The sequence below is a fragment of the Bidens hawaiensis genome, unplaced genomic scaffold (genome assembly GCF_021521415.1).
Source record: "Bidens hawaiensis isolate Kalapana, Puna unplaced genomic scaffold, B.hawaiensis_p1.1 tig00065397_1, whole genome shotgun sequence".
NCBI lineage: Eukaryota > Viridiplantae > Streptophyta > Magnoliopsida > Asterales > Asteraceae > Bidens > Bidens hawaiensis.
In genome coordinates, this window is record NW_027501668.1 from 20,109 (window position 1) to 44,886 (window position 24,778).

General features: G+C 42.7%; 1 pseudogene across 1 annotated transcript; it reads right to left on the minus strand.

Annotated features, from left to right (window-relative positions):
- Positions 1–4,104: 4,104 nt before the first annotated feature.
- On the minus strand, positions 4,105–6,106 carry LOC143604504 (purine permease 3-like; annotated as a pseudogene). The gene is made up of 2 exons (XR_013148309.1): positions 5,302–6,106; positions 4,105–4,517 (listed from the first exon to the last, which is right to left on the minus strand). The product of XR_013148309.1 is annotated as a purine permease 3-like (transcript).
- Positions 6,107–24,778: the final 18,672 nt, after the last annotated feature.

Genomic DNA, 24,778 nt, shown 5'->3' on the forward strand with positions numbered 1-24,778 from the left:
GGGGGGGGGTTTGGGGAATTTCATTGGCGGGTTAAAGAGAGGGAATGTATAGTTGGGTGGATGTCACATGACATCTTACTCACATTTTTATATATAAATTAAATAAATAATTGCCTTTTAGTTAAATCATTAAATGTTTTTTATTAAAACTATAGTTAATGCTCTTTCGTTTATGTGACAACATAATGATTTTTTTTATTAACTAAAGCTCTCTACTACGGATAGTATAAGTTAGGCCATGGTAAATTGATATAAATGAACGTACTAATGTTTCAATAAATTTTTCAGTAAATAAGCACAATTTGTATTTTTGATTGACCATCCCTGTCTATAGAATAGTAGTTATCAAATATATTTATGGTTGGTTGTTTAGTCAGTTTATCAAATAATATTTTTTATAGAATTAAATGGAAAATATACCCCACCTACATCTTAGATCCAATGCACAATTGCTTTTCATAAATGTATTCATGGGCCCATATTAATTGTCAACTTTGTCCATTTTGGGAGAAATGATACTCAATTATTATTTAAAATATTACAATTCCTTTTAAAAGAAAATACCAAGAAGTAAAATGTAGTAAATAGTTCCAAGGATTTAGTCTAGTTCAGCGTGTGATTTGGAAAATAACCAGTATCAATACCTCGCGTTGGGGGGGTGTTTCGCGTAAGTCAGTGTCTTTAATCTATTCAACCCATTAGAAATAGGATCCAAAGAGGTTAGAGAACATCACCGCTTATAAAACCCCCTTACCTAAAGGGGTTCTGTTTGGTTGAACCTGACGGGTTTACACGTTACCTGCTTTACCCAATTACAGTCTTTAACCGTTCAAGCCATAAATATAGTAACCAAAGAGGCTCAGATGACATTATCACCTATAAAACCTGCTTACCTAAAGGGGGTATGCTTGGTTGAACCAAGGGGTTAACACGTTGACCCGTTTAACGCAAGTATAGTCTTTAACCCATTCAAACAATCAAAAATAGGAAACTAAGAGGGCTTTGCTTGATTGCAACCTATTTTCGACCATTTACCACATGCACGTAAATTTTACTTTACTATTGTTTCTTGTACTAATTTGCTTAAATCACTATTGCACTACCCTCCCTAATATATAAAGCATGTAATAAGTAGTTAAATACTCAGCTAATGTGGCAGTCCGTTCTTCAATCCTTCAACTTTGGTAGCACTTTTCTCTCACGGTTGCTTCTTTTCAATTGCCCGATTCCATTTGTTGGTGCACTTCTATTGGACTTGTGGGTTGTTCTATTATATATGTTCACAACATATCTAGTCAACAACATGTTAGAACCTGTTCAAATTGTTTGTACCTTGAAAGACTTGTAACACTTTCAAGCAACGTTTTAGCACCTGTTCAAATTGTTTGTACCTTGAAAGACTTGTAACACTTTCAAGCAACGTTTTAGCACCTGTTCAAATTGTTTGTACCTTGAGAGACAACACTTTCTTATAAAAATGAGAAGGTCATCTTAGTTTAAAATATTCAAAATGTATAACATAGTTTTAAAAGTACCATGAATAGAGGACTTGATTGAAGATTATAGTTATATAAGTATTTTAACATTTAAAAAGCTGTGACCATAATTTATGGATCATATTTCCTTAGTGTGCTCATTTAACGTTATAAAAGACTCGTGTCGTGAAATATCTAAAAGATTATTAAATTTTATTAAAATCTTTAATGAACTCATAAACAAAAAATTAAAAGGTTATATCATTAGGGTACGAGTTACGTTTCATGTTATTTAATTTAATATTGGTTTGTTGATGTTTCATACAGGGTTCACAACATTCACATGACAAAAAATTTCCACCTATGGGCTATGCATGTTTTGTGATTAGCTTCATCCATTGCATTCTAATGGGGACCGCTTATGTCACTTGTCAGTTTTGTCACTCACCATTATTACCAACTTAAGTTGGCCCAGATTCTAAAGGCCCATAAGGCCCATTCACTAGTAGCGTTCCCAATAATAGTAATGTCTCGATGGTCTTTTCCATCATAATCTAACACAATGTCAAAGAGGTTCTTTACCGTTTTGATACATAAGTACCGGCTTTGACAATTTATATCGGGATGCTTGTTTTATGTCAGTTTATTAATCATCTCATGATATATTGTATACCAGTTTTATTAGTGGGAATTAATCACACGTTGTGATATGAAGTTGATCGGTATTGGTGTAACTATATATTTTGTTTTAATGAATTTTTATAACAGATCGTCTATTTTTTTCTAAAATGGTACGGATAATTACTTTGTATTTCATTTTAATAACGTAATTAATAAAGTACTTATTTAACGTGTTATAAAACTATGAGAAGGATTAAGTTATATATATAAAAGGAAGGGAAATGATTAAAAGATAACTCATCTTTAGAGAGATAGAGAGCTAGAGAAATAATAAAAAAATATTTTTAATTTAATTAAAAAAATATTTTTAAGTTTTTTCTCTTTTATCTTTTGTATATGTTGATATTATTCACCACAAAAAAAAATATAAATATAAAATTAAAAAAAATACTCGTTGTAATGTATATATGCAATACATTGACTTTTTTATAACGTATATGTGCAATAGTGTTTATTTTGATATGTGAAATAATGTTAAATAGCATATATGCAATTGTTTGTACTGTATATTTGCAATAGTGTTATATTATATACAAAATTTAAAAAAAAATCAATATAGTGCATATGTGTATTAATGTTGTATTACGTATATGCGATAATGTGTTTTGCATACAATTATTAGTGTTGTATTTGCTTATATTCAATAGTGTGTATTATATAATGCATTTTTGTTGTATTATATGTACTAAAACACTATTGTATACATATGCATTACATCGACAATTTTTAATAGGAACAGTGTCATCTTATTATAATGAGGAACGAAAAAAAATCGCAAAACATTTTTTTTAAAGTTAAAAATAATTCTTTATTAATTCATTATTTCTCTCTTTAAAATGAGTTTTCTTTAGATCTCACCCCTATATGTATGTGTGTCACATTAAGATTTCAAGTCAAGTTATGTTATTGAAAGCTACAAACAAATTAAGTTATAAAATTAATAATAGCCGTTAAACTTCTATAATTATTTACATTATTTATTAATTATTTTTAAAAAGATCCAAATCTAATTTATACTAAAAATATAAACTATTTTAGGGAGGTGCCACATGATGTACCGGAAAACACAACACTTAAAGGTTTGTTAACTAGCCGAGTTGTGTCGAGCCAAGGCTTGCTTAAGCTTGACTCGAACTTCATACTGAGCTGGCTCAAGTCAACTCAAGATTAAAATCAAGCCAGAATGTTAAACATGGACTTGGCTCAACTAAAAATGGAACTGACTTGACTCAATTTGGCTAGACTTTACAACTAGTTTTTTTATAACAATGGCCAAACATATATATATTCTTGCCAAAAAGCAAAAAGTAAAACTCATGTAACCAAAAGACTAAATAATTAAGTTACACAGTTTATTAATTTTAGCAAGGGCTTACTTTAACTTTATAGAGCACATGGTGTCTCAACTCTCAACACTTTTGTTTCTTCATCAATTTCATCAATGTAGGGAAAAAGCACGATGGAATTGATGAACTCTTAAACAAAAGGTCCTTTATTGTGAGTTCTTCCATCCAAAGTTATTTTATCATCCATTGTGAGATTGGGGGAAAAGAAAACTAAAGTACATGAGATATCAAGATTTGAATGATTTTGAAGGCTTTAAAAGGTTGTACATTGTGTTTTAATAATTGTAATTACTTAAACTTCTAAATTTATGCAAATAAATACGCTTTTTTCTCTTCATATAATATATAGGATATATAGAAAAGATTGTTCTTAATTTCTGAAACTTAATAGCAAGTTAAACGCAAATGACATGGCAAAAAATATACAGCAATAGACATTTACAGTCTACTTTCTATTTGAACTTAAACTTATGGTAGTTTTGTTTCTACCAATTAAAACAAATATAAAATTCAGTATTTTATATTGTTTAATTAAATTCGCTATATTATTTTCACAAAATATATAACAGGCTCGTATATCGTCAAAATAAAAAGATGAGTTACAAGCAAAGCGTAAAAACGTTATAAATGCTCGAAAAGCTATAGAATATACACATTGAGTAACACAAGTACATGCAGTTGACTAGTTTCACGGTTGTGAACTTACTTCAAGACCACGCTTCATCTTCTTGACATGTTTAAGCTCTCCATAGAAGTAGGAAATGAATCCCCAAAGTGATAAGGCAAGGGAAAGTCCTTTTTCAACTTGAAACCTCTCATGGAACGACAGAATCGCTAACGATTCGGTCACAGGGAGCAGTGTAGCGATTATTATTCCAGACAACAATGACGATGCGCAAAATATGACCCCGATTGCTCCCAAGAAGAAGAATTGCCAGAAAAGGGAATTCACCGATAGGATCACGTAGTACGTCACTTCCCCGAGCTCAAAGTTCCTTGCTTCTTGAGGAATCGCCTAAACAAGATGGCAATAGTGTTTGAAAAGGATCATATAATGTATTTAGTCATCAGAGTAATAAGATGTGTGGTAAAAGTATGGTGTAAACAAGCCAATACTCAAGATCGGCTTCTTAAAAGCTCTAATCAATCCAAAGCTTAAACGAGCCCAAACCTAAAAAAAGTTCGTTTTGTAAACTAGCCCAGTCTCCGCAAGGCTCTTGAGCCTAGTAGAGCTTATGATTTGTATAAACATAAAACTGCTATATATTCTGATTATTAATTAAAACAACTGCATATATTATTACGCGCATATAAAAATAGTTAGATATGTACGTATAGGAAAAATATCAAATAGTTAATGAGTCGAGCTCTAGTTTGAAACATTTTTAACAAGTCGAGCTCGAGTTTGAAAATTCTCTTACACCAAGATTGATTTTCGGCCCAATATATAATGTTATAATTAAATGTAAGAGTTTTTTAAAAGTCGGAAAACTTAAAAGTGAAACATAAAAGTTACCGAAAAATACAATAATTTTTCAAAGTGAAACCTTTTTTAAATCAAACAAAATTTACTACTTACACGTGAGAACTCATTACAGGAAACTCTATGAACCCATTAATACTTTGCTAACTAGTGGCATTATGTCAAATACAAAAGTTAACAGATTGTCTAGGACTCTAGTTGGCCTTCAATAGGGTTAAAGCCAGAATATCTAGTGAAAGTTGAATTCGAACATGAAGCCGCTACCTTAAAGAGACTCAAAAACTTATTCAATCTGTTAAGGGGTCAATCGGTTTACCTGGAAGTCGTGGTTGATCAGCATTCCAACAGTACAAAACGCGGTTGCAAAGAACGATATGACAATCTGCATCTCCATTAACAAAGAGTAAGTAATGGGCTGTTTGGCCTTCTTGAAAGTCAACTCTATCGACGGTAGAATAAACCCATACAAAGCCGAAGCTCCTAACGTCATGAAAAACCCTTCATAATACTTGACACTCGATTCATGATCGGGGCCGATCAGTGCTAGAATGAAGCGCAAGAACCACAGCACCAATAGACAACAAAAACACGGCATTAATTGTAAAAGCCGAAAACCATTGTTTCACCAACAAAAACGCGAATCCAGCAGTAAACGCTAACTGCGTGGCTATTATCAAAGCCGATGTTGAAACAGGTAACCGAGAAACGCCATAAGCAGCTAGATAATCATCTAAACCGGTCAGAACTCCAAGAATGACACAAGGAAAGAAGACAGATGGCTTCAGAGAGACCAGTTTGGCTTCTTGGCTTCCATTTCTTTTTTTGTACAAAAATGAACAGACTAGCGGGATGATTAAGAACGGCCAGCCTGCGGTTTGCAGCCAGCTCGATATCCAAACGCGTTTCCCGCCTTTTACCAAGTACAGGCGTTGAACCAACGGGCCGCCACAGTTGCCTATGCCTAGCATCAGGCAGTTCAAAACAAGCAGGGTTTTCTTCATGGATTTGCTCATCTTGTCTTTGTTTTCTTCTTGTTGGTTGCTTGTAATCCCAGTCTCCATCTTCTTAAATCTTGGAAATTATTTGTTTAAATTAGGGTCAGTGATGTCAAAATTATCAAAATTTCATATGAAGAGGTAGGTCCCAGCAGAACCCAGTTGGACCCGCAAGACTCACCTTGAACAGGGACGTCTGCGCAGCGACCAACTGCTCCCGCAGGACCCACCATGCTCAGAGAAAACCTTACGCGCAGTACGCCAGCTGTACCCGCAGGGAAAGCCTCCCAATGGCGAAGTACCCCGCCTGTTCCCGCAGTTGCGGATACAAGCCATCAGGGAAGGCTACCCGCACTAACAGCAAGGCTACACGCACAAGGCACTAGCTACTTCAGTAGTCACATGAAGGAATGAGCAAGGCGGGAATACTCCCGCCTAAATGAGCCAGTCCGTATGCTTCTGGAAGATCTTTTGTACTATACCTACTAAGGTATGGGCAGAACAGACGATCTGGCCAGAACAGCCCATGAACCAATCACAGGGTGACAGCTCACCGACAACAGTACGAGGAGGAGCACCCTCTAGTACTGTTTGTCATTATTAGCCGCTGCCTACTCACCAACCCTTACTATGGGACGTGCGCAGCCTACAGTTGGTGGAACAGTGCATAGCCGGCAGTAAAGGAACAGTGTACAGCCGACCTTGTTACTGTCGGCCGTAGTCTATCCACCAACCAGCATGGCCTGTGCGTAGTCCACTGTTGGTAGAACAGGAATACTATTCAGCCGGCTGTACCTTCTAGGAAACCTACCTTCGGCTATAAATACTCCAACTCCTTGGAATGGTAAGGACATCATCTGATATCTCATTCTTATCTAGCAATCTCTTAATATACACTTATATTCAGAGCAATCTAGTCTGATTCTCACGCCGGAGGGTGGTCACAAGGAGGAACCCCCCCCTTCTCAGTGACGAGCTTACGGTGTCTGTTTTGCAGGTCCCCTGAAGAACAACCTTCTCTGCTGGACCTCATCCTCGTGGGAAACATTACTTAACCCCCAGATTATCCATAATCTGCCCCGGGCCATTTAGTGTTTCTTCATTGGCGCCATCCGTGCATAAAAGCTAGAACTAATTCTTAGTTTTTTCAAAATTTCTGAAGAAATGGTTAACGTTACTCCGGTCCCAAGGCCAGTAATCGACCAAGAAACCCCGGTAACCACAACCCCAGCAACTGGGGGGAACACCGGCGGTTATACAAATCTTACGAACACTACCCCGGTTACCCAAGCCGGGGCAAGTGCAGTAAATATTCCACTGGGGTTCACTGATGCCCAGATGGAAAAACGAACGAGGGTCTCTCGCCAAACACTAGATCAAGTTAAGGCGTGGACCGAAGCACGCCAGAAAGAGTTCCAAGCTGAGTTGGATGAACGCTTGCGTTCAGTTCAACAGGCTGACGAATTCGGCAGTACTCGCCAACATCTCAATATGAACAGTGAGTGCGAGTACTCAGACGATGAGCGGGAAGAATCCGATACCGACGCAAACCCTCGCCATAAGGCAAAAGGGAAGCGTAAGGAAACGGACTTCCAACCGACAAGGAATTTTGGGGAAGCCTTTAAACCAGCGAATGCGGAGAGAAACCCGCGGGACTTCTCCAAAACCTTCAGACCAACTGCTGCAAATGCAGGAAAGTCGAAGTTTGCAAGGGACATTGCGGAAGCAATCGCCCCGAGAAGTGCCAAACAAATGTCCAACATTGGCACTTATGATGGTCTATCCGACCCAGACGACCACTTGAACAGATTCATCGCGGGGGCAACCGTCAGTAACTGGACGGAACCCACGTGGTGTTATATGTTCCAGATGACTCTGGTTGGAGCGGCCAGGGCATGGTTCGATCGTTTACCGGTCCACCACATATATGATTGGGCGGACTTTCAGAACAAGTTCAGCCAACACTTCAGCCAACAAAGGAAATATACTGAAGAACAGTGGACGATCCTCAACTGCGTTAGAGAGGAGGATGAATCTTTACTAGACTTCATCACTCGCTTCAACTCCAAAAAGCTAAGTCTGGGCAACATAAGTGAAGATCTTGTTCGCGCCGCTTTCATCCAGGGCGCCGAATACCCAGAGCTTATCCGCACATTGACGGGTAAGGACGGCATGTCATCCACATGGGATGCCATCATGACGGCGGCCAAGCGCTTTGCCGAGACGGAGAAGCAACTGGGAAGGGATCTTCCCCAGAGTACACACCTCTACACGCAAAGGACTAGAGAAAACAATGTTCGGATCGCCCGGCAGAACAAAAAGAGGAAGCTAGGTATTTGGCAATCAAGGGTAAACTTTGACACCTCATCCAGCTCTCACCCCCTTGTTGGCGGAAGAAATAACACACACCCTTCAAGCCAAAAACACCGGTGGACGCCACTCACCAAAAGCGTCACGGAGATATTTGCCACTGAAAAGCTACCATGGCCAAAAGCTCCAATGATCCGGCAGCGACCCAATGCGGATCAGAGCAAATCCTGTGACTTCCACGGGACAAAAGGTCATAGCACGGAAGAGTGTACATCCTTGAAGGATATTGTTGAAGCATTCGTCAAGGATGGAAGACTTGCACATCTGGTGGCATCAATCAAGAAGGGAGGAAGGAACGACAACCGGTACCGAGGCAACGGAAGAAAGCCCGTTGACATCAGCATCAACATGGTTCATGGTAAGATCAGAGGAAGAAAAAGGCGAACGACAGAACCATGCGCGTGGAAGGAAGCTGAGGTGCGCTTCCCGCGAGTGCCAGGAGGACCCAGCAAAGAAGGCCCTATCGTCATCAAAAGCCAGCTGGGGCACTACATCACTTCTCGCACTCTTGCTGACAACGGCGCCTCGTCAACGGTGATGTACAGGCAGTTCTTCGACAAGCTAGATGACGAAGACAAGGAACGCCTGGAAACGATCTGCGCCTCGATGGAAGGGTTCGATGGCAGCACAAACACCCCCCTGGGTATCCTATCTTTCCCCGTCACTCTTACGGACGGGAATCACTCACGCACAGAAGACGTGGATTTTGTCGTAATGAGGAAGCCACACCACACATACGACATTCTCTTCGGAAGAGACGGGATGGCAAGATTCAACGCCGTGGTATCCTCAGTCCACGGCATGATGGGATGGCCAACAGCTGAGGGTGTAGCGATGATCACCGGCATTCCCCAGGTATGCATCGCATCTGTCTCATCTAAACCCAAACCAAAGATGGCTAAACCAACCATCACCGAGCCAAAAGATGGGCCTTCAACGGCAAATACCCTGACCAGGCCGTTTCCATTGGCCCAACAGTTGTTGATCCCACACGCACCTTACTCAAGCGCTTATTACAGAAAAACGCTGACATCTTCGCGTGGACACCAGCTGACATGACTGGTGTACCTCGAAGTAAGGCAGAGCATAAGCTCAAATGCGATCCGGCTGTTACGCCAATCGTACAAAAGCGCAGAGTAATGGGGCCAGAACAAACTAACGCGTGTAGAACCCAAGTCAAGGAACTCCTTGACGCAGGCATCGTACGCGTTAGTAGATATCAAACATGGGTTACAAATCCCGTTATGGTACCGAAGAATAACAAACAATGGCGCATGTGCATAGATTTCAAGGACTTGAACAAAGCATGCCCCAAAGATTGTTATCCGTTACCCGAAATTGATCTTAAGGTGGATTCGTTAGCACCGTTTCGCCTTAAATGCTTCCTGGACGCGTATAAGGGGTACCATCAAATCCACATGGCCGTTGATGATCATGACAAAACCGCTTTTCGGACGCCCGATGGCACATTTTGTTACCAAATGATGCCATTCGGACTTAAGAATGCCGGGTCCACATACCAACGCCTGATGGACAACCAGTTTCATGCCCAAATTGGGAGGAACTTGGAAGTCTACATGGATGACTTGGTCATCAAAAGCCCTGACGCAGAAGCGATGTTGAAAGACATCGAAGAAACTTTCAACACGCTCAGGAAGATAAACATGAAGCTCAACCCGAGCAAGTGTGCCTTTGGAATGGAAGAAGGGAAGTTCTTGGGGGTCATCGTCACTAAAGATGGCTTCAGAGCGAACCCTGAAAAGGTCGAAGCCATTATCAAAATGGAATCACCTACTACCATCAAACAGGCTCAGACACTGAATGGACGACTAGTCGCACTTAATCGCTTTTTGGCAAACCATGCGGATAAGTCGTTTCCTTTCGTGTCAACGTTGAGAAACTGTTTAAAGAAAACGCACTTCCGCTGGACACCAGAAGCGGAAGCAGCTTTTCAGGAGATTCGGTCACGCTTGATCGAACTCCCAACGCTCACAGCACCAAAAGCGGGAGAGGAGTTAATCCTATACCTTTCCGCAACAGATAGAGCAACCGGGGCAGTCCTGCTAGTAGAGCGAAAAGGCATCCAGATGCCAATCTATTATGTCAGCCGTATCCTAACAGACGTAGAAACCCGGTACTCTACCCTCGAAAAATTAGTCTTAGCACTTATACACGCTTCACGCAGGTTAAGACGATATTTCCAGGGTCACCCAATCACCATTCTCTCCAACTTCAAACTTGCAAACGTTCTAGGCAAACCCGAGTTATCGGGACGCCTAGCCAAATGGGCAATTGAGTTGGGGGAGTACGCGATAAAGTATAAGCCAAGACCAGCCATAAAAGGCCAGGTTCTGGCCGACTTTATTGCGGAAGTACCTGCATCGCGGGAAAAAGAGTGCCAGGAAGAGGCTCAACCCTCTCCAGCACAAGACATCAATGATGTCTGGCGACTCTACACTGATGGAGCAGCCAGTAACGAGGGTTCGGGCGCAGGGCTGAAACTAACCAACCCAGCAGGCCAAGAATACACTTACGCTATTCGACTGGATTTTCCAAGTACGAATAACGAAGCCGAGTATGAGGCATTCTTGGCTGGGCTGAGAATTGCGCGTAAGATGGGAGTGAAAAACTTGGAAGCCCACGTGGATTCCATGTTAGTAGCCAATCAAATAAACGGGACGTACACGGCCGTGAACGACACAATGGCCCTGTACCTCGCACAAGCAAAATCCCTTATGCGCGATTTCAACGACTGCAAAGTCATACACGTCAAGCGAAGTGAAAACAAATCTGCGGATGTGTTAAGCAAGCTTGCATCATTAGCCTTCACCCACTTAGGAAAGGACATTCGCATCGAACTCCTCGAGACACCTTCGGTCCCGCACAAGGAAATTTGTGTCATCCAAACCGGTACAGAAACGTGGATGACACCAATAATAAAATACCTTGCGGCAGGTACACTACCAGAGTCAAAAACACAGGCAAGAAAACTACGCTGTAAAGCACTGAATTATCAACTCATCGATGACATCCTTTACAGACGTAACTTTCTTGGCCCACTCTTAAGATGCGTGGACAACCAAGATGCTGACTACCTCCTAAGGGAAGTACACGAAGGCATCTGTGGAGTACACGCAGGTCCCCGCGCTGTTGTAGCTAAGCTAAACAACGCGGGATACTTTTGGCCGGGGATGCACACGGATGCGCTGGCATACATCAGAAAATGCAGGTCTTGCCAGCTCTACGCACCCAACACGCACCGCCCGAAGAATGAACTTGTTCCAGTCACCTCTTCATGGCCTTTTCAGAAGTGGGCCATCGATGTGACAGGCCCATTTCCTACAGCAGCAGGAAATGTTCAGTTCCTAGTGGTAGCCATCGACTACTTCACCAAGTGGATAGAAGCAAAACCCTTAGCCCAAACAACCGCGAAGCATATCAAAAAATTTATTTGGGAATTCATTATTTGTCGTTTTGGACTTCCACAGAATTTGGTGAGCGATAACGGCACTAACTTTGCTGACAAGAAGCTACAACAGTGGCTGAAAGAACTTCAAATCACCCACACCTTTACCTCAGTGGCACACCCGCAAGGCAATGGTGAGGTGGAAAGAGAAAATAAGAGCATCGTCGAAGGCATAAAGAAAAGACTCTTGGAACATAGATCCGGCTGGGTGGACGAGCTACCGCACGTCCTTTGGGCAAACAGAACGCTGAAGAAGGCCAGTACGGGAGAAACCCCGTTCAGTCTCACTTATGGCACTGAAGCCATGGTCCCGGTCGAAATTGGTTTACCCTCACCAAGGGTCTTGATTCAGCCAGAAGACAATGATGCGGAAAGACGGTTGGACCTTATGCTAACCGAGGAACGCAGAGACTTAGCCGCAGTGCGTGAAGAGAACTACAAGTGACAAATGCAAAAGTACTACAACACGCGGGTAAAACTCTGCAACTTCAATGTAGGAGACTACATACTGCGTAACAACGAGGCTTCGAACCAAGAACGCCCAGGAAAGCTGGCCCCGGTCTGGGAAGGGCCATACATTATCAAAGAAGTTCTGGGAAAGGGCGCATACCGGCTCGAAAGGCTCGATGGCACTCCCATCCCAAGAACATGGAATGGAGCTCAATTACGCAAATGTTATATGTAGATCAATTCCAAACTTGTAAAGGCCTAGAGCCACTTCTAATGGAAATGATTCTCCTTTCACAATGTGTTGATAGCCTTACCTTTATACTTATGAACTTCCCACACTGATGTGCCGGTATTCACTGCATAAATGGGGGAAGAAGTAAGTGGTTACGTGTGGAAGGCGGCAAAACTCGCATAAACACAACGCTAAAAATCTCAAGTTTTAAGGAAAACCTACACGCAGGTCAGATGTAAGTAAAGTTTAGCTATCCTTGTAAGTGCAAGTGACGGTCTTACCCGCACAATCACGAACAAGGAAGCAAAACTTCAACCTATTATCTACCACGTCCAAAGGTTAACTTATTCTGAACACTTAGAAAATTTCCAAGGAAAAGATGAGGAAAACTTCCACGCAGGACAGATATAAGTAAAGTTAAGCCATCCTACTAAGTGTAAGTGACGGTCATACCCGCACAATCATGAAAGAGGAAGCGAAACAAACTTATAATTGGCCACGTTAAAAAGTTAACTTATCTAAGTACTAAAGAAATTGCTAAGTTAAATCAAAACATGCGTAAAATAAACAAGGCAGGGGATTAACACAATCTTTATTCCACAAAGTTCAAATATTACAAAGATTGTTGGGTGCATACCCGCATACAAAAGAAGCTATACAAAAGCAAAAATCTACGCTAATGGTAGAAAGGGATCTTCAGGATCATGCTTCAGGACCACTTCCACTTGGACCCGCACCATCAGCAGAGCGTGGCGGTTCAAGGAAAGCTTTGAGGATAGCTAGCCCATCATCAGCAGCAGCGACTTCGTTCACCTTCTCCACCACCGGATGAGGGAAGGCGGCATACTGGTTCACTGCTTGGTCATAAACAGCTTCAGTATCCACATCATACAAAGGGAAGTTGGAAGGCGGGATGCCTTTCTCAACGAACCCTAGACCAAGCAGGAAGCCGGCCTTTTCCCCATCCTCATGAGAAGCGTTGAGGGCTGCGCTCATAGCATCGTCATAATACGTCTCTGAGAAGACCCAATGCACAACCTACAAAAAAGAAAAAATACAAGTATCAAAACCTTTTCTATTTACAAAGAAAAGCGTAAAGACATGAAAAGCTTACCTGAGACAACGCTTCTCGAAGAAGCCATTCCTTGGCAACCAGAGCTTCTTGGAGGGCGGCTTGAGCTTGGGTACAGGCGCGTTCGGCTTCACTTTTATTGAGGTTGGCAAGCAACACTTCCTTTGCAGCAGCCTCTTCGACGCCTTTAGCTTCCGCTCAGTGTGGTCAAGCACGCACCTCTGGTCCAGGATCTCTTGGAGCTTCTTCGCGTCCTCCATCGCCAAGGCATCATGAGCCTGTTGGAGCGCCTCTAATTTAGCTTTAAGTTCCTCATTCTCGAGGCGTAGAGGCTCAGCAACAGCTTCAGCCTTGGTGGCCCTTTCAGTTGCGTTCCTAGCAGTTTCCTTAGCCAGCCGAAGCTGTTCGTTAACAGCTTGGGCAGCCTTGGAACGGGCCTCGAGAAGGGCCTGAACCTCAACTTCAAGGGCCTTGAACGCCTTCTCCTTCTCCGCAGCCGCGGCGGAGAGCCTCCTATTCTCCTCCCGGACAGCCCGCGCCTGAGCTACTTCTTGAATGCGAGCTGCTTTTAACTTGTCGTTTTCACGACAAAGCAGCTCGACGCGCGGCTGCATCCGGGCCAGGAGAACCCGAAGCTCATTGGTTAGCCTACCCTCCTGGTAGCTAGCCATGGCTTCCCCCAACGCACCACTGGGAGCTGCGTGACGAGCCCAATCCACGCACTCCACAGGTGTGCGAAGGGTTGTCCTCGGCGAATGTTCCATCGTGGAACATACACTTCATTGGAATCCGACACTGCAAAAAACAAAAAACAGTTAGGAAAAGATGATATATAAAAATATATATATATATATAATAATAGGCCAAGAGAACCCTACGCACCTGTAGGGTCAATAACAGGCCGATAGCCGCCAAACCCGTCACCTGAACCCAAGGGAAATCCGTCCAAGAGGTCAGGTAGATGGGAAGGAGGCAGAGGTTGGCGAGAAGCCCCATGCATACCTGAAGGATCGGCCGTCGATGCCGATGACGGAGGAGGCATGGTGAAGTCCGCCGCGGTCGCCGCTGCGGAGTCCGCAGCAAAAGTAACCGCCGGCTCAGTGAAAGATGCGTTAAAAATGGCACTGACAGCCGGCGGTGATGTCATCACAGCTGGAACAGTTGGCTCAATGGAAGGAGCAACTGAACCAGCGGAAGCAGGCGCAGCCGCCTGGGTCGTCGCCTCAGGTAGGCTGACCAGGCCTACCGTCATTGGCGGGGGGGGGGGGGGTACTCCTCCCCGCTCCACCCTGGAATGCGTCAAAATCCACGCCTGCACAAAGAAAAGTATTAAAGATGGAAAACTATGAAGTTAAAAATAAAGTTTGTACTTACGGGTTTTCTTGAGCCTGAAAGTGCGGACAGGCGGGGATGAACCCGATGGAGCCGGCCTCTTTGCGCCGCTCACCGTCGTCATCCGGGGCTCTCCGGAGGTGACAGTCGTCACAACCTCCGGAGCGGTGGTCTTCTCACCACCGGGGTTCCCCGCCACCTCTTCGCTCTCGGCCTCGGAGTCAGACCGAGGCACCGGATCGGCAGTGGAGGCCACCTTCTCCTTCCCCTTCCCGCCGGCAGCCTTCTTCTTCCGCACCAACGGAGGACCATCTGCGGATTCCTCATCGGAACATAAGATTAGAGGAATTCCAGCAGAGGTTTCAACATTGAGGGGTCGAGGGTTGAATAGCGCCTTACCTGGCCGCCTGGCGCTCAGGATCTCGTGGCCTAGCGGGTAGACCTCCACGAACCGATCTGCCGTTTGTTCTAGGATGGGCAACTCGTTCTCGTCTAGAGCGCGAGTACCCATCCGAGCGGGACCGTCAGCCTCCCGCGGATACAGGAGCGACTGCAAGTCGTTCCCCTCTGAAATAAACAGGAAAGAAGTTAGAAGAGATTCTAAATCAACAAAAAGAAACAGAGCATACCATAAGAAACAGAGTTCAAACCGTATTCGAGGATGATCGGGATCTTTCGCGCATCCGCATCCTTCCACACCCGGCTCATCCCGAGCATCACCATCCCGGACTCCGCAAACCGGTAAACCGGAGATTGGACTCGGGATATCCTCGAGAACCATTCCGCCTCCTGGTAGTTGGAGGCGTGAAGGCTGGGAAGTGCTTGCCCATTTTTGAATTTCATGGCAAGGGGGATGGCACGGGAGGAGATGAAGAAGAACTCCCGCTTCCACGAGCGAAGACTGCGCTCGGTTGCGCAAATCTTCAAACCCTTTATCCGGGTTATCAGGGTATACCACCCCTGGATGCACCTCCAATAGTAGAAGGTCATCAGGCGGTCGACAAAGGGCTCAATGCCCAGAATCCGGCACACCCACTCGAAATGGCGAATCTTCGCGATCGCCATCGGATGCACCTCGGTAAGGGCACACCGTGCCTCTCTAGGACACGGTACACAAACTTTGTCAACGGGAACCTAAGATTCCCGTAAACAAAGAATGCAGCATATACCCCGATCTTGCCTCTGGGGGCATCATACACCGTCTGATGGGGTTCAGGAAACTCAGGCTCGAGAGACTCGAGCATGAACTTCCTGACGATGTACTGGTACAGATCGACAGGCAGAGCACACTGGCACTCGCCAGCAGTACTCTTGTCATCGGTGAACACCCCAGCCTCCTGGGTTGTAGCTTCGAGATCGTGAGAAGACATCTTGCAGATGAAAGAAGAAAACGATTTCGAAAGAATGCTCGACTGGAAAGTTGAGTATTCGCCGGAAATCGCTTTGAAGATGAAGAGAAAAGTGAAAGTGTGGATTACAAAGAACCCTCTCCCCCTTTATATACTAATCGCAATTAATGCGATGAAATTAATGCGGAGGAGAGAGAAATCGATGGTGCAATGAAACTATGACACGTGGCAAAAAGCAAGCTGGCAACAGCTGTTGAAAGGACGCGTACCATTAATTTCGCGGCCACGCGCCCGAAAAATCGCGCCCACGCGCCTGAAAAGGCGTCTGGAATGACCATGTACTGTCACGTCACCATAACTTCCTGCACGTCCTGACACAGTCAGAAGAAACCGTCGCACGACGTTTCAGAGGTTTGGACTGTTCTTATCCTTTCACCAACTCTTCGAATTTCAAAAAAAATTCAAAAAGATTCAAAAGTAAGCGGGAAAATACCCCTTACCTTGGCAACCAAGTAACCATAAGACGGGTGCGGGTACAGTGTCAAGGCAAAACCCTTCACATACTTAGCACCAGCAGGGAATTGACGCCAGGAATACCTTGGAAGTAAAGTAACCGTAAGACGAGTGCGGGTACAGTGTCAAGGCAAAACCCTTCACATACTTAGCACTCTGCAGGGAATTCAAACCAAGAAGGATCTTCTGGGCCATGCTTGCGGAAACGGGAATAACATCCCCGCATGACGGGAACGTCGAGAACTATATTGTTTGAAACTCCAAGATGGAATTGGTGGTTTTAGCATAATTGATCAATATGTTGAAAACTACCAAAACCCCATGGAGAATCCACACAAGTGGGACTCAACGCTCCTGACTTGCGAGGAGGTTACAAACCTACCCGCTTCATACCCAAAGATCAAGCAGAAAAGTCGGGAATTTCTGCGTGACATCAGGAAAACCGCGGGAAGAATCCCCACGGAAAACCTAAAAACTAAAAACCCTTTTCAAAACCCCTTGCTAAGTCCAAAAGTTCACCTCACTTATTACTAATTCATGAGAAGAACATTGGACTGGGGGGACTTGAAGAGGTATGTCCCAGCAGCGCAATACTCACCTTGAACAGGGACGTCTGCGCAGCGACCAACTGCTCCCGCAGGACCCACCATGCTCAGAGAAAACCTTACGCGCAGTACGCCAGCTGTACCCGCAGGGAAAGCCTCCCAATGGCGAAGTACCCCGCCTGTTCCCGCAGTTGCGGATACAAGCCATCAGGGAAGGCTACCCGCACTAACAGCAAGGCTACACGCACAAGGCACTAGCTACTTCAGTAGTCACATGAAGGAATGAGCAAGGCGGGAATACTCCCGCCTAAATGAGCCAGTCCGTATGCTTCTGGAAGATCTTTTGTACTATACCTACTAAGGTATGGGCAGAACAGACGATCTGGCCAGAACAGCCCATGAACCAATCACAGGGTGACAGCTCACCGACAACAGTACGAGGAGGAGCACCCTCTAGTACTGTTTGTCATTATTAGCCGCTGCCTACTCACCAACCCTTACTATGGGACGTGCGCAGCCTACAGTTGGTGGAACAGTGCATAGCCGGCAGTAAAGGAACAGTGTACAGCCGACCTTGTTACTGTCGGCCGTAGTCTATCCACCAACCAGCATGGCCTGTGCGTAGTCCACTGTTGGTAGAACAGGAATACTATTCAGCCGGCTGTACCTTCTAGGAAACCTACCTTCGGCTATAAATACTCCAACTCCTTGAATGGTAAGGACATCATCTGATATCTCCTTCTTATCTAGTAATCTCTTAATATACACTTATATTCAGAGCAATCTAGTCTGATTCTCACGCCGGAGGGTGGTCACAAGGAGGAACCCCCCCTTCTCAGTGACGAGCTTACGGTGTCTGTTTTGCAGGTCCCCTGAAGAACAACCTTCTCTGCTGGACCTCATCCTCGTGGGAAACATTACTTAACCCCCAGATTATCCATAATCTGCCCCGGGCCATTTAGTGTTTCTTCACATTTCTTTTTTTGTACAAAAATGAACAGACTAGCGGGATGATTAAGAACGGCCAGCCTGCGGTTTGCAGCCAGCTCGATATCCAAACGCGTTTCCCGCCTTTTACAAAGTACAGGCGTTGAACCAACGGGCCGCCACAGTTGCCTATGCCTAGCATCAGGCAGTTCAAAACAAGCAGGGTTTTCTTCATGGATTTGCTCATCTTGTCTTTGTTTTCTTCTTGTTGGTTGCTTGTAATCCCAGTCTCCATCTTCTTAAATCTTGGAAATTATTTGTTTAAATTAGGGTCAGTGATGTCAAAATTATCAAAATTTCATATGTTGGTCATTGTAGGAATGTGAATTTAAAGCATAACACTAACCTAATATGAAATTTGCGGGTTTGGGATAAGTGTAAATATGTTCTACAGTTTTGGGTCGAAAACGCAAACATTACCTAACACAAGTTGGGTTGTTCGAGTTGCCCTAGTGGGTTCGCGGGTTAACCCCCTTATTTTAATTTTTCTAAATGTTATTACTTTAAAATTCTAAATTTACATATTTTTTTTTTTTATTTTCTTTAAGCAATTATGCTTGAAGTATGTCAATTCATTTTTAAACTACTAAACTTTTTTATAAAAATAAAAAAATGTAAAAGAAATATGTTAGTGAACCCGTCGTGTTGACATAAGCACGACCCATTGTAAAATTTCCGGTTACCCTGTCGGGAGTTCATGCCCTTACTTTTAGTGTAGAATTGAACAGACTTTCAAAGTTTTGAGGGTTGATATGTAACAGCATTTTATGATTCAAACTGTAGCTTTAAGCTACTTCCAGTACTGAAGCTGAGTCAAAATGGCATAAGACTGTTTCATTTGAAATAACTTGTCGACAATATCTCAAAATTAAAACAAATCGAGTCAAAATCAGACTAAAAAATAAAAGATTGTTTTTACCTCTTCAAGTGCAGGAATCAGATGAATCCTCCAAGAAATTGCAGTTCAATTTGGAAGGAAGAACACAAAATTACAGGTGATATAAGAAAGGAAGAAGAGGCAATATATATAGCAAATAAAGTGTGTGATGTATTAAAGGTTACACTTGGAACCTTTTGACACAATGTGACATATTCATCATGCTCCTCGCCAATAATTACATGACACCTTTCCTAAATATTTCAATTTGAATTTATTCTATTTTCATTCCAATTACATAATAAAGTCACCATATAACATGTTAAAGTTCATAAAATAAACCTAAACTTTTTAATTCGTATATATATATGTAAATATACATATGTAATTTCCGTCCGCCACATGTACACAGGAATAGGAATCCACCGGTCACGCGAACAACCTAGGAACGAGCCACGCCTAAGTATTTATGGTTGCTTGGTTTTTTTTTTTTGCCTAAAGTTCTACATGATATGTTTTTAGGTTGGCTATATCATGACGGATTTCACACTTCAATGTATATGTGGCAGATGAAATATAGATGTAAATTATTCGAACACCAAAAAATTAACTTTTATTTTGTGAACTTAATTTGATATTTTTGATGGTCCTTTTCTTTTCAATCACATATTTCACTCCCATTTACGTCAACCACTACATGTGACAATGAAAAAGCAAAAACCAAAGTGCCTACACTAGTCCGAGAATCATAATTTTGACCACACCCATATATACCATCTCAAATTCACTTAAAATACAATACAATAAAAAGCCAATAATATATCTGTGGACCGGTTCACTTAAGTCAACGCGACCGACCGGGTTATGACCCGTGAGAGTTACACCTTGGGTAACGGATATAAACCGCTTATGCTAGTTAACCGGTAATGACTAATAAACGAGATATGGACTTCTAATAAGATTGCGCTTGATATGGGCTTGGTGGCCCGACATGATTAACTAGTTAATATGTCATTAGGGATTATTATTCAAGTAATAATAAAACCCTAGCCACCATCTTGCCTCCCTCCCTCTCTCGGTTCCATCCACCGCCAGCCAAGCACCGCCGCCGGACAACAGCCGGACAGCAGCCACAGCAAGCCGCAGCCAGCCACAAGCCGCAGCCAGCCGCGACCGCAGCTCAGCCGGATACCACCGCCGTCCGGTATTCGTGCCACCCTCGTTGCCGATCCACTCGTGCACCGCCAACGTCGGTCTTAATCTCGTTTGGTCACCTAGCGTCGTCTGTTAGCCCTCGGTGTCTCAACCGGTTATTGATTAACCGAGGTAAAAAAATAATGTCTTGTATGTTATTATTTAATTTGATTGTTCATATCGTACTCGTATTGTTTGTAACCGGATCCTGTGTGGTTCCTAAAAGTGTTGATTATTGGTTTTAATATTCAGCTGCGTAACCAATTATTAATATGATTAATAATTATGAAACATTTATAATTAAAACCGGGTTTAAAAGTTAAACCGTTGACTGATCACCACTGGAACCCAACAGTGGTATCAGAGCCTTGGTTATAACATACGAGTCGAATCCGCTCTTTTCACCGGATCTACATCATAAAATTCAAGCTAGTTGAAGTTTTTGATCTTTATATGTTTTTTTTGAGCAATCTTGGTTTGGTCAATTTTTATTTATTTTGTTTGACCAAATTATTGCTCAATTTTATTCATATTGAATATGTAAATCTGGCCCGACCTTGTATGATTGGTTGTTTGATTTTGGCCATATGGATGGTTCAAAGTTGTACTTATTTTTCGGTTTTATTTTATGGTTTTTGGCCACTTTGATGGTTCAAAATTGTAATAGATTGGGTTTAGTTTTTCATTACTTGTATTAGTGAATATTGTAATGAAGAAGACCCGAAGGAAAACCGAGGACGAGCTCATGGAGTTCTTAAAGTCAGTGGGAGTTAGCAAAGATGACGGGATGCACCAGGAGTCCATCCATGTGGTTGTTTTTGTGTTGTGACCACTTGACCCGATTGGTCTTGCTAATAGGCTTTAGCAAGACCAATCACCTTTTTGGCCATTTAAGATTTATATATTCTCGTTTGCTATTTTGGTTGCTTGCTTGATTAGAATAGGTTATAATACCACCAACCTAATACCAAATATATTAAAATAAATTTTAATTAACCAATTAAGCTTTTGCAAAATTAAACTAAATTTGATTTTCCAAAACCTTATAACTTAATAGTTTAACTATTAACTTAAAATTGGTTAGTCATATCGCGACAAACTTAGTTTTAATAGGTTATTTAAAACTGAGTGTCCTGAGAGATGAAAGGGTTCATCAAGTTGTCCCGATGAATACAGTAAAACTGGACTTTTACTCTATTCGGTAAATTTTAAAATTAATCCCAATTGTAAAATCAATAGTTAATGTCATCCTACTATAAGCCACACTTGAGGCATACTGTGAAATTTCAAGTGTTTGGAGCTACAGAACTGCACTTGTTCTCTAGCCTATCCCTTCAAGGTGCAAGGGTTTCGTTGACGCATCCAACCCTTTTCACACGTGTCTGTACTAGGGCGACTATTACTTTACTCTTTTGTTACGTGCTACTGCTGTATGAAGATTAAGGTGGGCATAGATGAGGCTAAACGTATCAACTTAGGCAATTGTTGTCATAATAGGCCTCATAACCGAGAGTTGTGCTCTATTCCTAATTGGCAATCGTTGTCAGTCTGCCTAACCACTTACTAATGTTGTGTGCTACAGCTGGCATTACTAACTGGAAGCCAGATTCTCAAATCCCTATTTTATTAATGTTAATTAGGTCATTAATAATAGGATTATAACATCAAAAATACTAATTAAATTTACTTTTTCTTATTTAATTAGATGTCGTCAAACGAAAACTCACCCTACGCCCTTAAGTCTATCCTTGAGAAGGATAAACTGAACGATACCAACTTCATCGAATGGCACCGCAACTTGAGACTTGTTCTCACCATGGCAAAGCGCTTGTATGTTCTTGATGGATCTGTTCCAACCGAGCCTGAAAACAATACAGCCGCTGCTCGAAAAGTTCTTGAGAAGCATAGGGATGACTCGGCTGGTGTCTCCTGTATTATGCTAGCCACCATGACTTCTGAGCTTGCTGAAGGCTTAGAAGACTTTGGTGCCTATGAGATGCTTGAGCAACTCAAGGGTATGTTCCAGAAACAAGTCTGTCAGGAACGGTTCGACACCATGAAGCACCTCATTAGCTGCAAGATGGCAGAGGGGTCTCCCGTCAGTGCGCATGTCCTAAAGATGAAGGGGCACATCGATCAGCTTAAGAAACTTGATTATCCCCTGCCTGATGAGATGGCAGCGGATTTCATTCTCAACTCTCTCCCCAGCTCTTACGACCAGTTCGTAATGAATTTCAACATGAATGCCTGGGTGAAGACAGTGTCGGAGCTGCACAACATTCTCAAAAAGGCTGAGATGAACATTCCTTCAAGGACCAATCAAGTTCTGATGATCCGATCTGCTGGTGCGAAGAAGCCTAAACCCAAGAATCAGGGTTATAAAGGAAAAGGCAAGAAGAAGGTTACTGTTGCTGTCAAGTTTGCCACCAACACTAACAAGAAAGTTGCAAAGTCACCACCGCCGCCTCCTGAGGAGCGCCAGTGCTACAAGTGCAACAAGATGGGGCACTGTATGCGTAACTACCCCGAGCATCTAGCTGATCTAGCAAAGAGGAAGGCCAATGGTGAATGCTCCTCTAAAGGTATTTCCATATACATTATTGAACTTTTTACTGTTTCTAGCAACACATGGGTATTTGATACCGGATGTGGTTGCCACATTGTTAATGTCTTGCAGGAGTCTGAGAACTGGAAGAAACTGAAACAAGGCAGCATGGAACTCATCGTTGGTGATGGGAAGAGAGTCCCAGTTCTTGCAACTGACACATATCATTTTGCTTGTCTGCATGGCCTTGTAGTTACTTTGAATAACTGTTTGTTTGCACCTGGTTTGACCAGGAACATTATTTCGGTTTCTTTGCTTTTTGAACAAGGATTTAAGTACACTTTTAATGGTATTGCTATTTCTGCCTACTTGAATGATATATTTTATTTTGAGGCTAAACCTCGAAATGGTATATATGAGATTTATGTTCAAATTAACAATAATGTATTTAATCTTTCTAAACGTATCAGATCTGGCATCAATGGTACGTTTTTATGGAATTGCCGACTTGGTCACATAAGCAAGGCACGAGTTAAAAGACTCCAATCCGAAGGGATTCTTGAATCCACAGGACCGGACTCTTTTGACGATTGTGAATCTTGATTAGCTGGTAAACTCGCCAAGGACTCCTTCACTCATAAGAATCAATGAGCAAAAGATCTGTTAGGACTCATACATACTGATGTGTGTGGACCTTTCAGAACTATGTCTAGAAACCATGAAAGATTCCTCGTTTCTTTTATCGACGATTATAGTCGACATGTTTATGTGTATTTTATGAAACACAAGCATGAAACTTTTCAAAAGTTCAAAGAGTTTCAGAACGAAGTGGAAAACCAACTTGGTAAAACCATTAAGAAGCTTTGATCAGATCGGGGTGGAGAATATCTCAGCTCAGAGTTCATCACTCATCTAAAAGAGCGTGGAATTGTTTCACAGCTCACTCCACCTGGCACACCCCAACATAATGGCGTGAGCGAGAGGAGGAATCGAACTTTGCTAAACATGGTTCGATCGATGATGTGTAGAACCAACTTGCCTCACTCCTTTTGGGGTTATGCCCTTATGACTGCTACCCGCATTGTCAATCTGGCTCCAACTAAGAATGTAGACAAAACCCCATATGAGATATGGCATGGGTGAAAGCCCAACTTGTCTTTCCTTAGAGTATGGGGATGCGATGCTTATATCACAAGTGAATCTGATAATAAGCTCTATCCACGCGGCGTAAAAGTTGTTTTCGTCGGATACTATAATCAAAGCGGTTATTATTTCTTTCATCCTGATACAAATTCGATTTCTATCAAGAGGAAAGGCCACTTCCTCGAGAAAGAATTTCTCGATCGAGGAACTGGAGATAACATTGTCGATCTTGAAGAAATTCAAGAACCACAAACAACCGCTGAGGAAGTTGGAGCATCTGATTAACAAGTTGTTGTTGCTGATACATCAGACGTGAACACGAGCGTTCGCAGAAGTAGTAGAACTCCCGTACCAAATTCTAGATACCTATGGCATTTAGATGGTCCCGAAGTCTTATTAGTAGCCGAATCTAATGACGAACCTACTAACTACAAATCTGCAGTCTTGGATCCGGAATCTGAGAAATGGCGAGATGCCATGAACGCCGAGATGCAATCTATGCATGATAACCAAGTTTGGAACTTGGTTGAGCTACCCCCCGATGGTCGGGTAGCAGGGAGCAAATGGATTTTCAAGAGAAAGACCGACATGCATGGAAATGTGCAAACCTATAAAGCACGGCCAGTCGCGAAAGGTTTTTACTCAAACTCAAGGGGTTGACTATGATGAAACATTGTCGCCCGTTGCTATGACTAAGTCAATAAGGATATTACTTGCCATAGT